Genomic DNA, 14,651 nt, shown 5'->3' with positions numbered 1-14,651 from the left:
ATTCCAATAGAACACTAAAATATTTTTTGGGGGGATTGTACAACTTGCAAAATTTATAGGACAGTATAAAACTCTTTAGATTTATAAACCAATTCTGAAAAAGAATGAGAGGAGACTTACTCTATTATGCAGAAGACAATATTACAAAGCCAAAATCTGATACTCTTGAAGAGATAAATGCAACAAGATAAATGGACCAACATGAAAGACCAGAAAGAGTCTAGATCACAAACCACAGTTGTTTAGAGCCTATACACCATGACTCCAGACCACCAGGTTAGGAAATCTTGCTCACTATGTACAGAAAATAAAATTAGATCAGTGCCTGAATTTAAACTTGGTGAAAAAACTTCTAGGTAGGTTATGTTCCATGAACATAAAAGGCAAAACTATGAAACACTTGTAGAAAAAATATAGGATAGTATTTTAAAGAAATCTTCTCCATCCTAAAGGCATAAACAAGTTGCAAATCTCAAAACATAGTAATTGGTTGGTAATGCAAATGTTATTTATCTTGTTCCCTTCACTGAGAATAGTGCTTTAGAGGAATATCATTTCCTACCAGATGAAGTAAAAAATTTGACCCTTTTCTAGTGAATTAACTAAAGTCAAAACAAGCCATCCTGGCCTCTCTGCTTCTCTTGGCCCTGACATGGAGTTATTCTGTTCACAGCTTTCCTTAGACACCCTGAGCATCCAGCACTGATAACATCCCATTGACTTCAGCAATCCTTCTGTCCTAATAGGACAGGGCTTCCCCACCAAGGGGGCATTTGGCAAATTCTGAAGACATGTTTGGTTGTTACAACAAGGAGAGGAAATTCTAGTGGGTGGAGGCCAGTGGACGCCAGGGATGTAGGTGATCATTCTACAGTGCACAGACAACTCTCCATCCTAACAAAGAATTTTCTGGCCCCAAATAGCAATAGTGCTGAGTCGAAGTAACTCTGCACTGGACTAAGAGCTCCTTGTGGGCACAGATTGTGGCCTCCAAATTTTAACCCCCAGCAGTGAGCACAGGAGCTAAGACAGAGTTCAAACCCAAGGATTAATATATTTTACTATATAAATTACTAATTTCATTGATGGAATGTAATCATTTTTCCCTGATGCTCTTACTTCCTTCACAGGACCTGCTACTATAATCATTTATACAAACTTCAACCTTAGTTGGGTTGCACTGAGGTTCATTTCTATTTCTCAATTACCAGTTTCTATAAGATTTTCATTATAAGACCCTATTAATATTGCCATTCAGATAAATGACAAGAGAATCATTCTGAAATGAAGGTAATTTAAGAATACAACTTTGAGACAATAATCTTAAGAATCAAATAAATATATTAATACATTATGCAGCCTCAAAAACATCCAACAAGATAGCTGAAATCAAGACAATTCCCTAAAGGAAAGCAATTACTTATTCTATGGATTTACTTATCCTAAATTGTCACACAGATGCCACAATAATTTCATCAGAATATATTTTTCAGGACCTCACCTATATTAAATATAAGAAATACAGGAATAGATATTAAAAGTTTCTTTTACACTTCAGTTAACCCATAGCAAGACAAGAATGTATTTGAAATACAAAATGTGAAGTAGAAGTTCATTTTTTACATGCAGAATTTTCAGTCATTTTTACAAACAAAAATGTTTTCCTACGAGCTGTGCTCTTGCTGTATTGTAAGACGTGACAGCTTTTTCAGTGGCTTAAAAGCAATCCTTGTGGCTCAATTACACATGATTGGTTTCACTGGGATGATAATAAGAACTCCAGGGCTGCTGGTTAACCATCAGCTCTTGTTATTTTCAAATGCACAGACTCTTTGTAGCAGTCGATCATTTAGACACCAACAAGCGTTTACGGTCTCATGCTCCTCCGAGCACTTCACCGCTGTGGGAACCGGTCTCCTGTCCAGGAAACAAAGGTGACAGATCACAAGAGCCAGTTTCATTGGTGGGGATGGGATGAGAAACACAGCTCTGCATCTAATTCCCTTTAATTACCAATTTCTCGTGGGGATTTTCTTTCTCTCTCATTTTTCAGACAGTGTACCTTGAGGATTGTGATAGAGCTTCCCAGGGAGCTGGTCTAGGCCTTTTACCTGGGGTGATCTGTAAGGCCAGGTGGATAGACTGGAAGGTCATCCTAGCAAATTTGGTTTATGAGGACTTTACATGGAAAATTGTAATAAATAATTCAGCTGTACTATGCAAAGTAGATTTAGAGCAAAGGTGGGGAGAGAAGTGAAGACAGTTCTGGGAAGACAGAAGAAAAGACTTGCAAAGCACACTGGAGAGGAGGGAGCTGGGGCGGGGGCTTCCTCAAAGAGAATGTGCTCGAGTGCACAGCCTGGGGTCCACTGCAGAGCGTAGACTGCTGCAGTTCTACTTGTGGTTGAGAGTGAGGAGAAAATAACAGTCCTCATGTCACCAAACACCAGGAGGCAGAATCTGTGCTGAGTTTTATGCAAGAAAATGTATTTATGGGATGCTACACAGGTAAAATTGCATATTCAATATATTTAGGAAATTTAGCCACAGTATTAGTTAAAACAATTATCAACACATACTACTGTGATTTTTTAAATCAAAGGCATGAGGAGGAAGCAAGTCTTTTCTGACTACTTTGTGGGGTTGGGGGATGTGGAGAGAGCACTAGATAAAGCTCACGGGTCTGGAGAAGTAGATGGCTTGTGTTGGTTGCTTTACAAGGAGGTCTCCACCCTGTCCCAAGCACGAGGGTATCCTGTGTGTGCAGCACCTGAGCCAGTGCACACCCAGCCTCCCCCAGGGACAGGCACCCACACACCTGGAACTCAGATGGCAAAAGAGATAATCATGTCCCTGAGCTGGGAAGAAAAGGAAGAAGAGAATCAAATTTAAGTATCATGAATGAAGTGCTCTTTCTCTCTCTCTCTCTCTCTCTCTCTCTCTCTCTCTCTCTCTCTCTCTCTCCCCCCTACATCTTTGTATAATTTCTGTAATCCTCACAAAACCTCTTTGAGATAAGATTTTTTTTCATATCTTAATTTGACACCTTAATTTACATAAATTGAGGCCGATATCATTAGAATGATAGTATTCTTTCCATGGGAGTACACAATTATTAACAGAGCCGGAATTTGTAAACAAGCAAGCAAACAAACATCAGAGAGCTAGGAAAGGCAGGGCTGAGCTTTGCGCAGTGGCGGCGTCGTAGCCAATGAGGTTTATCCGAGGCGCGATTATTGCTAGTTGAAAACTTTTCCCAATACCGTGCCGCAATGACTTTCGATATACTTGGCATGGCAATTTTTGATGGTCTCTACTGGGACTGAATAAAGAAAAATAAATACATAAAGGAAGAAAGGCAAGGCTGAATGTGTCTTTCTCGATATTATCTATCTTGTTTTTAGAATCTAGAGCAGGGGCTGGCACATAGAAGGCACTCAACAAACTGAGCAGCTCTTAGACAACAAGGTCCTTATTCTTTCCACTATACCGTGTGCCTCACCAGGAATGTTGCTTTTCACTATTTCTGCCCCAGGTTATACTTTGTAACAAAGGAACTTTCTTCTTCTACTGTTAGGGCGTGATGGGGCTGCCATTTCTATGCCACAAAGACCAAATATCTGCTTACATAGATCCTATTATAGGCCTAACCCTGTTCTTAGAGCAGCAGAAGAGAGCACAGAAGGTGGACTACAGACTTGAGTGGCATAGATCCGTTGTTGATTCACTCCTCCAACTAGTACTCACTGGGCTCCTACCATGTGCAGAGATTCATGCACCGTGCTGGTGACAGGCCTGGAAAGCATCCTCCTTGCCTCCCCTCAGGAAGCTTCCATTCCACTGTGTCTGTGGCCATGGCAGCCCAGCTCTCTTGGGGCCCACATTTGGTTGAATACGTACGTTTCAGCAGTTTCTGGGGTGTTCAGGATCTGCTCCCTGCTCACTCCCGGTCTGTGGTTTTTCACCCCAATACTAATATCAATGATTGCCATCATTGTGGCTTTCTGTGAATGAAATGAGATTCAAAACTATAATGACTACCATATAGTCAATAAAAGAATAATATTTGGAGTTAAACTAACTGACTAATTCAAATGCGGCTCCAATATGAAATAGTGATGGGAGCTGGGCAAATTACTTCCACCTCAGCTTCTCAGCTCCCTGGTTTGTCAGACAGTGATGATAACAGTGCATTGCGCTGATTTGCTGCAGTTTGAATTAGCTCATCTTCACAGATACAGGGAGCATTGTCTTCAACGCACATACCAGAGCCAGTGTTACTGTCCTGGGGTCTGAATCTCGGTCTTCTGACTCAAAGTACTTACAGAAAATAGACTGTTTTGCTTCTCTGGTGGAGTGCACAAGAATTTGGAAGCCCAATGACAACTGACAACTGTGGAATGAACAAGAAAGCACCTGACACAGATTAGACAAAGACATTAGTGAGTGGATAAAGTAAATCTCCAGGGAAAAAATGGAACGGAGTCCATGCACTTGATAAAATGAGCAGAACAGACTGGATGGTATTAGTGATACAGTAAATAAGACAGATACTACTTTTTCGTAAGAATGAAATGCATTTAGAAGTGCAGGGGAAAACTTCCCCCTCCACACACACATAGAGTACAGAGAGCCGTCATCCAGACATTTACAAAGCAAAACCTGACATATTTTTATCAACTAATATAAACCAAGTATTGTTAATTCTGTCTAAATATTAATAGCATTCATGATATTAGAACTAAATAGAAGTCTAGCCAGTAAACACTACTTATTTCTCATGATACTAGGTATGAGGTAGATATATTTTTTTTAATTTTAGGGTTAACCTATAAAAATTTTGAGCACTTAATTATGGTTACAAACCACATTTAAGTCTTAGCAATCTTGAAAAACGCACGCGTGAACAAATTTGGATGTGGCTTGGATGGAAAGGTGGTGGGGAAGGAAGGGGTGCTGATATTCTCATCCAAAATCCTGGTGCATTTAAGACTCAAACTGCACAAAAGCAAATCATGTAACCAAAACATTTGTACCCCCGTAATATTCTGACATTTAAGAAAAAGTTACTGTGTATGTTTAATAGAACAGGTAACAGAGAGTTAATTAGCTAAATTGTTAAATACTGTTAGAGGGAAACAAAAAAGCCAAAATTTGAGTTTCAAAGACAGACAGGCAGAATACAAGGCAGAAATGGCTATGGTAGATTATACTGGACGGAAGGCCCCTGTCCACCGCAATTAACCAGACAGCTTTACGAAGAGAAGCCACATCACCAGCCCTCTCATCCCAGTGTCCTTCAACGGGTGAACGTTAAACAATACGTAGTACAACTGCACCACGGGACACTATTCAGCAATAAAAAAAAACCTACTATTCATACCTGCGTGAGTCTTTAAAGAATTATACTGAGCTTAGTAAAACAGCTAATCTCCCAAAATTGAATATTGTATGACTCCACTTCTATAATATTCTTAAAAGGACAAAATTATATTATAGAAAATTAAATTATAGAAATGAAGAAAGGTTAACGGTGGCCCAGGATTGAGGAGCGGGTGAGTTAGGGGGTTAAAGGGCAATATGGAAGATCCCTGTGATGATGAAAATGTTCTGGATCCTCTCTGGGTCAATGTCAATATTCTGGTTACGATATATTGCACTGCAATATTGAAAATATTATTAAAGAGTCACAAAAATACTAATTAAAAAATAAGCTTAACTGAAAATCACATGAGGCATCTTGACAAAGCGTGGAGAAGAAAGCAACATTATCATTGCTGGAACTATATCTGTTTACAAGTCTTACTTCTCTATTTTATGTCATATTTTATGTACTTATTGTCAATGTTTATCATTTAGTTAAATTAACAAATGAATGGATTAAATTGAGTATATAATTGTGTTTTTTTCAGTTTAGGTTTATACACTATCTTTACTAAAATAACAAGATTAGTTCTTTACAAGGAGAAAACAAAATCCCCAATAAATTCTTAGCATTTTAAAATCTATGCATGTGAATATAAGCATCTTGAGTCCATTTTCCACTCTTCAGATTAGCTTGGGTAAATTAATTAAGCCAGCAGCCCTCATGGGCAAAGTCTTCTCCTCATTACTCTGCTTCTGCTCTCTCTGTTCCTATTGTCACTGAAAGACCTTGAGACCTAAAAGAGATACTCATTATTTTTCACCTTTACCCCTCACTGTTCAAAGCAATGCATTACGTTTTAACTGCAAGACCCTATTAACACAGAGCTTATTAAAGCCACACAGAATGAATGAATTCACAAGAACAAAGAATTTGTGCTCAGTGTTAAAGATGAATAAAAAATAATATATCTACAAAATAAGGGTTCCAAGGCCAATATCAGTATTATTATTATTAATAAAATATAATAAAAGGTATATCAATATTATTTTGCAAATAAGCAACATGATCAAATAAGCATATCAGATATTAAGCAAGCATAGAAAAGACTCTGTTTTCAGAAAATATAAAAAGACTGACTTTAAAATATTGCTGCTGCTACCATAAAAATTTGCTGATTTTATATTACAATTATGGCAGGGATTTTCACTCTCTTGAGTCTGCCCAAATGGGAAGACGATGTATCTCCCAATGTACTCAGGGTGCAGCTTTTTGCAGAGTTTAATATTTTTTTGACAAAAATTTTTCAAAATTCACTTACAGGATTTCTTTTACACATTTTCAGGCTTTTCTTGGTAGCTATTGTTTGCAGGACTATTTTCTTCTTTTTACATGTCTGCGTGGCCATTCTTCCCCTTCCACTCTCGACCCCTGCCGACTACCATCCTTGGAAATCTAGTGGGTGGATTGTCAGAGTCACTGCTGTGGGTCACAGGAACTTGATGCCAGGAGGACCTACTGAGAAGCATGTGGAAGGTCCACTATCATTGCTCCTAAGCGACGAGAATCCGAGTTCACGTGGAAGCAGTTTAAGCCAAATTGGATTGAGGATAAGGGTGTCTTATTTGGGCACCAAAGGCATTTCACTCCCTGCGGCAGTAAACTGCAAACACTCTGTGTACTTTTTAGCCACCTATATGTGTAGGCCTCTAAGAATATAATGTAGTTTTATTATCATTTATTTTAATTTCTTTATAAAACTATTGTATGTAATGTTCAATACTTTCTTTTTTTTCCTCCACATTGGTACAACATTTGATCTACACTATCGCGTGTAGCTTTAGAAAATTTCTTTTCAGGACTTTTTAATATTCCACAGTATGAATGCTTTATTCTACAAAATGAATTGATATCTGGATTGTTCCAAGTGTTGTGAATAGCGACTTGAATATTCTTAACTCCCATCAAGATGAGCTAAAGTTTTTCTCTGAATATATATAATGGCTGGGTTATAAAGTGTATGAATTTTCAACTTTATCAAAAATTGTCAAAGTAAATTTAAACACATTTGTACCAAATTATATTCATATCAGCTATCCATAAGAGATCACATTAATGAAAATTATCCCCAGCATTAGAAAATTTTACACTCATAATTTAATACAATATTTAACAGGATCCTTTGTAAAATATTAGGTAGTCAGTATTCAATATTTTATATAGGCAGTCTAAGTTTCCAAATATTTTATTCTCTACTGTTTTGTTACTTCAGTAGAAACTTCATGTTTCAATTTTGTCACTATTTAATCTCAAATTTTAGACATGGTAACATAGAGATTTTGAATTTGTCCCATTCATCACAGTTACCCTTTGAAAGTATCAACAAGAATTCCACACGCTGTTTTATTTGATCAAAAAAATTATGTGATAGGATTTTTTAAAGAGTTATAATATTTGTGCTCACAGTACCAATAGAGCCAACAGAATTTAATATAGAACATTTGTAACATGTTGCCATGTTATTATTGATATATTTGAAGACTACAAAAAAGTTGTGCTCTTATAAAGTTATTGGCTTATATGGTATTGTCCACCACTCTTTGAAAGATACTATTTGAACACACTTTAATTTTCAAAACTTTAATATGAAATACCATTCTTGAATTAATCACTGCTATTTTTTTCACAGCTACATAAAATATTCTTTATTTTGCCAAAATATTATATTCAATGATGTATTAAAATAAGAAAACACTTAAGCGTTTGTTCTGCTATTGTATTTGTGTCAAGTGCTTTTATAAAAGTAATTAATGCTGCTTAAATTTAACGCCAGGAGACCAATGTACCAAAACAAACAAGTAGAGAGACAATTGAGTTGTGACCTTTCTATATAATCTCAGCCTTTCATCTGACTCATAGTGGTTTTGCATAAACAGTCTCAGATTCTTTTCTGAAGGGTCACAGCAATGACATCAGCCCATTTGCCTAATACCTTTGTTATAACAGCAATAGCAAAATATTTAATAGGATTTATTTTTGAGTGGAATAATATTTTCCCTCATTTGTGTTGTGTAAGTTTACTGTGAGGAGAACTAAAGGCATGTTTTAATTTTTAATTTTTGGACAACCCTTTTCTTGATTGTATCAAGTGTCTCAGCCATTTCTGCTTTTCCTGCTGTTTCCTGACATTCGGGGGCCCTTCGATTTTCAAATTTATTGCTCAGCTATTCCCACCCTATGTCTTCTGCTCTTGCCAACTGGCCAAATCCTCTGTGTTTATATTTTGGCTCAATCTCTCTACTGATATTCAGATCCTAGGTCAAAATTTCTGAAGTCCATCCACCATGTGGATCATTTCTGTTTCCCCACAAATATGCTGACTTTCCATCTGCACTCAGATGTTCAGAGCGACTGTCTGGAGAAATTACAAAAGAGGAACCTGCTGCAATGGCGAAGTCACTGAAGCTGAGCATATCAACCTGGAAGACCATCTGAGAAAGTCTGCTGATCCACTAAAACTGAATTCCACTGGGCCCAATTCAGCTGCTGTTTTCAGCATTTAGCCCAGGGGTAGGCAAGGGGATGGGGGGTCAGTAATGTTTTATAGATGGTTTAATGGAATAATTAGGTAAAGCAGTAATTCCAATGAATCCAAAGACAAACATATTGGGAGTTACCCATATGGTCCTCACGTTCACCAAGGAAAGAAGCTGATCACAAAATTCCTGTTTTTGCCATTGCTATATAAATTGCAGTTGATAAACACAGGTTGAATTAAGTCCAGACTCTGTGCTTTGGGGGCTAAACATCTAAAGTTTGTCTCACCTTGATCAGAAATATCAGCGTTCCTACAGAATGTTGTGTTCCTCACTGTTTGTCCATGACTGGTGCCTGTCCCTTTCAGAGGTCTTTCTGCACCATCCTCTGCTCAAGTAACCCGCCCCCCCACCATGTGGTCACTTGTACCTTTTATTTCAAAGACACTTGCACCATTCCTTTCAACATGCATCCGCTTAATTACCAGGGAAGCTCAACTTAACCTGTAGAACGTGGGAGAGGAATGGGAAGTGACATGCCTTCTCCTGTAGAGTCTGAATTACAATCCATAATCCACGACTGTTTTATGGTCCCACATACAGAATTATGGTCATTCTGTTTTCATTGGATTCTGAATTTCTGCATCCTTAGGTCTCATGAATGTTTGTGTTTATGCATAAACAAAGAAAATTGAGAAAAATTAAGGATAGCATGTTATGATGTTTCTTCTATGGGGTAAAGACAGATTTTAGGTACGTAGGCAGCAGGGGGTGAGAGAGGGTCTCTCCTCCCGGAGTCTCACGTGAATTTACTGTCCATACAGAATGTTGTCACAAGTGAGGTGGCCACGTAGAGGAGAAGCAGGTGCCACATAGCAGGACAGCTCTGCCGGGCCATGGAGGCCCTGAGGGGTGCACCCAGCAGTGACTCCGTGGGATCAGGCAGGGGTCTGAGGACATGCGAGAAGCTCCAGCCTCGCTGCAGCCGAGGTGCTTTTTACTCAGGGCCTCACTCTCCACCGAAGAGGAGCTTACACAAGCCACCCACGCGCATCCTTTAGAAAGAGGTATGCAAACCCTGGAACCTCCTGGGGTCACGAAAGCATATGCTCATTAAGAGGAGCAAACAGACTCTCTGTGTAGATGTGCTTGAACACAGCAGCTGATACTTACAGTATTGTCTTTCCAACTTATTCTTTAATTTATAGCATAAACAAATTATTTTTACTCTTTTGTATGCCCTTGCCAGTCAAAATGTAAGTAGCTTTGGAAGAAAATTAAAGAATTATTATCGGTCTCAAAAACATATTTATTGTAAGGACATAATAGGAGTCAATAGGATGGATTTCTAAACGAGAAAAGGTTGTCCTGGTGGTAATAAACAAATGAGCGTCAAATCTGCAGGTATGGATGTCTTCTCACTCTACCCGAGAAGACATGTGCTCTTTAAATCTGGGAAATTAAGAAAATGTGAACAACGACAATAAAAACACATGTAGATAAGAAAAAAAACAAAAACACCTTAAGTTGGAACCATGCTCTTCAGATGAGAAAAATAAGAATATTTTTACTGAGAATCGAACTCATTCACTAAAAACACAAAAACAACAAAAGCAGAATAATTAACTGAGTTGCAAGGTGTGGTAGGTTGCATAGTGGTCTCCCAAATGGCATATACATTAAATTTTTTTAGCATTAACTGTATCCTAAGCATTATTCCAAGAGATTTTATATATGTGTGTGTGTGTACATATGTATATATGTAAATACACGTGTGTTTATATGTATATATGTGAATGTGTGTATGTATGTATATATGTAAAGAGAGAAAGAGATTGATTTAAAGCGATTGGCTCATATGACTGTGGGGGCTGGCAAGTCTGAAATTTGTAGGCAGGCAGGTAGCCTGAAAATTCAGGGAATAATTGATGTCATAGTCTTGAGTGAAACCTGCAGACTGGAAGATCAGGCAGAGTGTCTACGTTGCAGTCTTGAGGCAGAATTTCTCCTTCCAGTAACCTATCATTGTTCCTAAGGCCTTCAACTGTTTGGATGACGCCCACCCACATGGCAAAGGGCAATCTGCTTTCTCAAAGTCTTGTGGTCACATCTGAAAAATACCTTCATAGTAACATCTAGATCAGACTGGTATTTGAGCAAACAACTGTGCACCATGGCCTAGCCAAGTTGACATGTAAAATTAACCATCCCAGAGAGGTTAAGTGATTTTTCCAAGGTTGAACATGCAGGAAGTACCTGAGTCAGACCCAGACTTTGCATCCACACAATCCTTCAAGGATCCCACCCATTCAGCCACTGCACTAAACTAATCTGTGGCTGCGAGTCTCATATTGGTGGATTTTCTTATTTTCTGCCTGTGGAAATCAAGTTTCAAATAGCAAAGAAAAAATTTAAAAAGCAACACAATGATAATCCAAAACATAAAAAGTGAGCTACTCATGAACATGCATAAAGTAAGAAGAACACTTCTCACTGAAATAATCTCAACCTAGTAACTGGCAGCTCACATGCTGCTGGGAGCCTGAACTGTGCAAAGTACGTGTTTCCTTCAATTGTAGATACGGTGATAGAAGAAGAGCCCTGTTACACAGGTGTGTCATGGGTAGGTAGCTGCAGACACCTGGGACACTGATAAGGCTGTAGGTGAGCAGTTACTACCTCCATTCATAGGAGTCACAGGAGATTCAATTACTGGGGCTCTTTTCTCCTTTACACATTCATGAAATAGACATTGAGTTTCAACAGTCAATTTTAAGCCTTCCACCACTCTCTGGAAGAAAAACCAGCTAAGAAAATAGCTGTCTACCACAAAAATAAATCTAGAAAACACCTGATTCACCTAAAGGCTTATTTATGGTTAATATTTAGGTATTGATTAACAGGATCATATATTTTAAATAAAGATGGTCTAATTCTGTTCTAAATCTTCCTGGAGAGCTGTGCATTCGTGTAACGAGGCCTGGGGAGAAACGCAGGTACCAGATATCTTGGTAACTAAACCTCTGTCTTATCTCCGCCTAATAACTGAAGATATTAAAGTGTCAGGGAGTTCCGTGGCTTAATTAATGTTCTAGAGATGGAATTTTATTATTCAGAAAATGCATAAAGAAATTTTCTTAGCTTCAGTAGGCAACAGGCTATAAAAGGGCAGATCCTGTGGTAGTCATCTGGGATCTAATTGTACCTTCCTCTAAAGAATAGGACTTTGTCTTTCTGTAGTGGACGTCGTTTCCCAGGAACCACTGGACTAGAGAAAAAGGGGTCCCTGTAGCTGCACAGGAGGAGCAGGGGAGGGAGCGGGGCAGGGCCGGGTGGGGAGTCAGTGTGGGGCCCCAGCAGGAAAAGGAAAGAATGAATAAATGGCCTGGGTTGGAATCAGTGCTGCGTTGTGCCCTGGCTCTTCAAGTTCCTTGGGGACAGGACACCGACGTCCTAGGACTCTGAAGCCAGAAACAATGCTGATGACACCTTTCATGCTGAAAACTTGTCAAGTCACAGCATATCAATTGTTGTTTGCCACAACTTTTGCCAATATGACAACTGTTTGTCACATAAGATGCCCCATACCCTGCTACGTTTCGACACTTAATGTGTACCTAAATGCCTATGTGTGTCTTTGTTATTCACACTGAAAGAAACAGTTTCTAATTCACACAGAACTTTGTGTTGCTTTTGCCATCGTCTCCTTAAGTCGGAGCTGCTCTCTACTCTGAATGATTTATGAGAGGCGATCATTCAACTCTGAATATGAAAATGATAGTAGCCTCTTTGATTGTGCCAATAGATCTCAGAGATTTAGTAGCTGGAAAAATAGAAAAGAATATTCCAGAATGACAAAGACTTCTATTGCCAGGATAGGGATGGGGCAGATCTGATAAGGCTGCCCAGCTGACAGCCAGATAAAGAGAAAGAACATTCTGTTCACTATTGTTACACAAGCCTTTGTTCAAATTAAGGCCTCTCCCGCTTTCTTCCTGGGTCATGATCTCATTGTGTCATTCTTCCCGACCTGCGGAATGAAGGTACCTTCTGAGACCTTCTCACCTTTTCCTGCAGCACCCTCTGCTGCCCCTCAGTGGTCTCCCACTGCCTGCCCCTGGGCCCTGCCTGGCAGCCAGTTTTTCTCTGACCAGCCCAGGTCTCAGAGCTAAGTCATGTTCATCTCTGATCGGGCCTTCCCCACCCATGACCAGCTCCCCACTGGGGTGACAAGCCTACATCATCAGTAAGAATAAACTTTGCTAAGACTAAGGGGCAGTTCTGGGCACAGGTCCTGAAGGGGAAAAGTGCAGCTAAGAAAGAAACGGGAAATAGTGACGCTAAAGTTTGAAAATGCTCCAGTACTCGTGTTGCTTTCCATTCTTTGGAAAAACAGCAATTCACCTCTCTAAAAGAAACCTTCAGAAAGATTGATTTAAAGGTAGGTAATATCACTGGTACTTATCCCAGATGCTTTTTAAGCCTGAAATGGAATAGACGAAAGAACTTTCTAGAAGGACAGAAGAGTCAATGATAATTGGGGCCTTCCAGAGATGACTGTGTGAATCCTGTGATCCCAGATAACCAGGCAGATGCAGATCTGGTCCTTTTCCATCTCCTAGAAAAGATCCCATTGTTTTCGGATCCCCCAGCCCTGGTTCAGTCTAATCCAAGCATAATTTGTGTTTAGTGTCTTAAAAGATGCCAGAGTCCCTTAGCAGGCTTGTGTGTGCAGGGAGCTTACACATTCCTGAGTTTCCTGTGAAGATAAAAATACTACAGAGACATTCCAGCCTGTTCCTGTCCCCTCCTGGTGACCAGATGCCCTCAGTGGTGACTATACACCTCGAGATGTTCCCCTGTCTCTGTGGCAGATATTTCTAAAGTACAGAAATGCTAGGAGTGAGCTTCACAGCTCCCAGGTCTCAAGCAGGAATTCACTGGTTTAGTGAGTATTTCATGTTTTATATTTAAAGAAACAAAAACTTACATGGTTCTTTACTTTAACACAAAAAAACTCCACTTTCAAAGTATTTTTAATATTCAGACAAAATGTATTTCAAATATCTCCTGAACTCAGACTACAGCAATATCAAAGGACACCTTGAAATCTAGCCAAAGTGATGTTTACCTGTGTGACTTCCTGTGACAGTGTAAGTTACTCCCAGCCAAGAGCTACACAGCAGATGCTCGATTGTAGGACTCTTACTTTTATTGCTACCACCCATGTGGGGCATGACCGAAGTCTGGGCAACTGTGTACAGAAAAGTCTCCTGTGGCATCGATTCCTGCATCATTGTTTAGCCTGTTTTTATTCTGCATATGTCTAACAAAGAGTCATGCTGGTTGCCAGTTACTGAGAAAAATATCCTGGTTGGAATGAAAATTTGGTGTAGTTAACAGAAATATTCACAATAGGTAGACAGCAGGTTTTATAAAGAACATATCCCCACATCACTGAATGCTACTGTTTCCCTTGAAGCCAATAGGACACACTGTTTTGCAGAGTTTGTATTTATGGAGTTATTAAAACATACATTGATCTTTAACATTGTGCTTGGATCCAATTTATGGAGGAAACAAGAAAACACATTCTACGTTGTGGCTGAGATTGGAAACTCTCCTTAAACCTGTAATTCAGTACAGCCCAGCTACACATGATTTTGGACACAATAAATTATAAGACTTGAATAGTGGTAATACGTAAGTTCCTTCTGCAAAAAGAATGTTCAGACTCTTGTAATTACAAC

The 14,651-nt window shown here is 39.1% G+C and overlaps 1 non-coding gene across 1 annotated transcript; it reads left to right on the top strand.

Moving 5' to 3' along the window:
• The first annotated feature begins 3,182 nt into the window (after positions 1-3,182).
• Positions 3,183-3,322, top strand: LOC123648671. Its single transcript, XR_006738699.1, has one exon. It is a non-coding gene; the product is annotated as a U4 spliceosomal RNA (small nuclear RNA).
• The last annotated feature ends 11,329 nt before the right edge of the window (positions 3,323-14,651 follow it).

The sequence above is a fragment of the Lemur catta genome, chromosome 12 (assembly GCF_020740605.2).
Source record: "Lemur catta isolate mLemCat1 chromosome 12, mLemCat1.pri, whole genome shotgun sequence".
In the NCBI taxonomy this organism is placed as follows: Eukaryota; Metazoa; Chordata; class Mammalia; order Primates; family Lemuridae; genus Lemur; species Lemur catta.
This window is presented reverse-complemented; position numbering and strand designations above follow the sequence as displayed.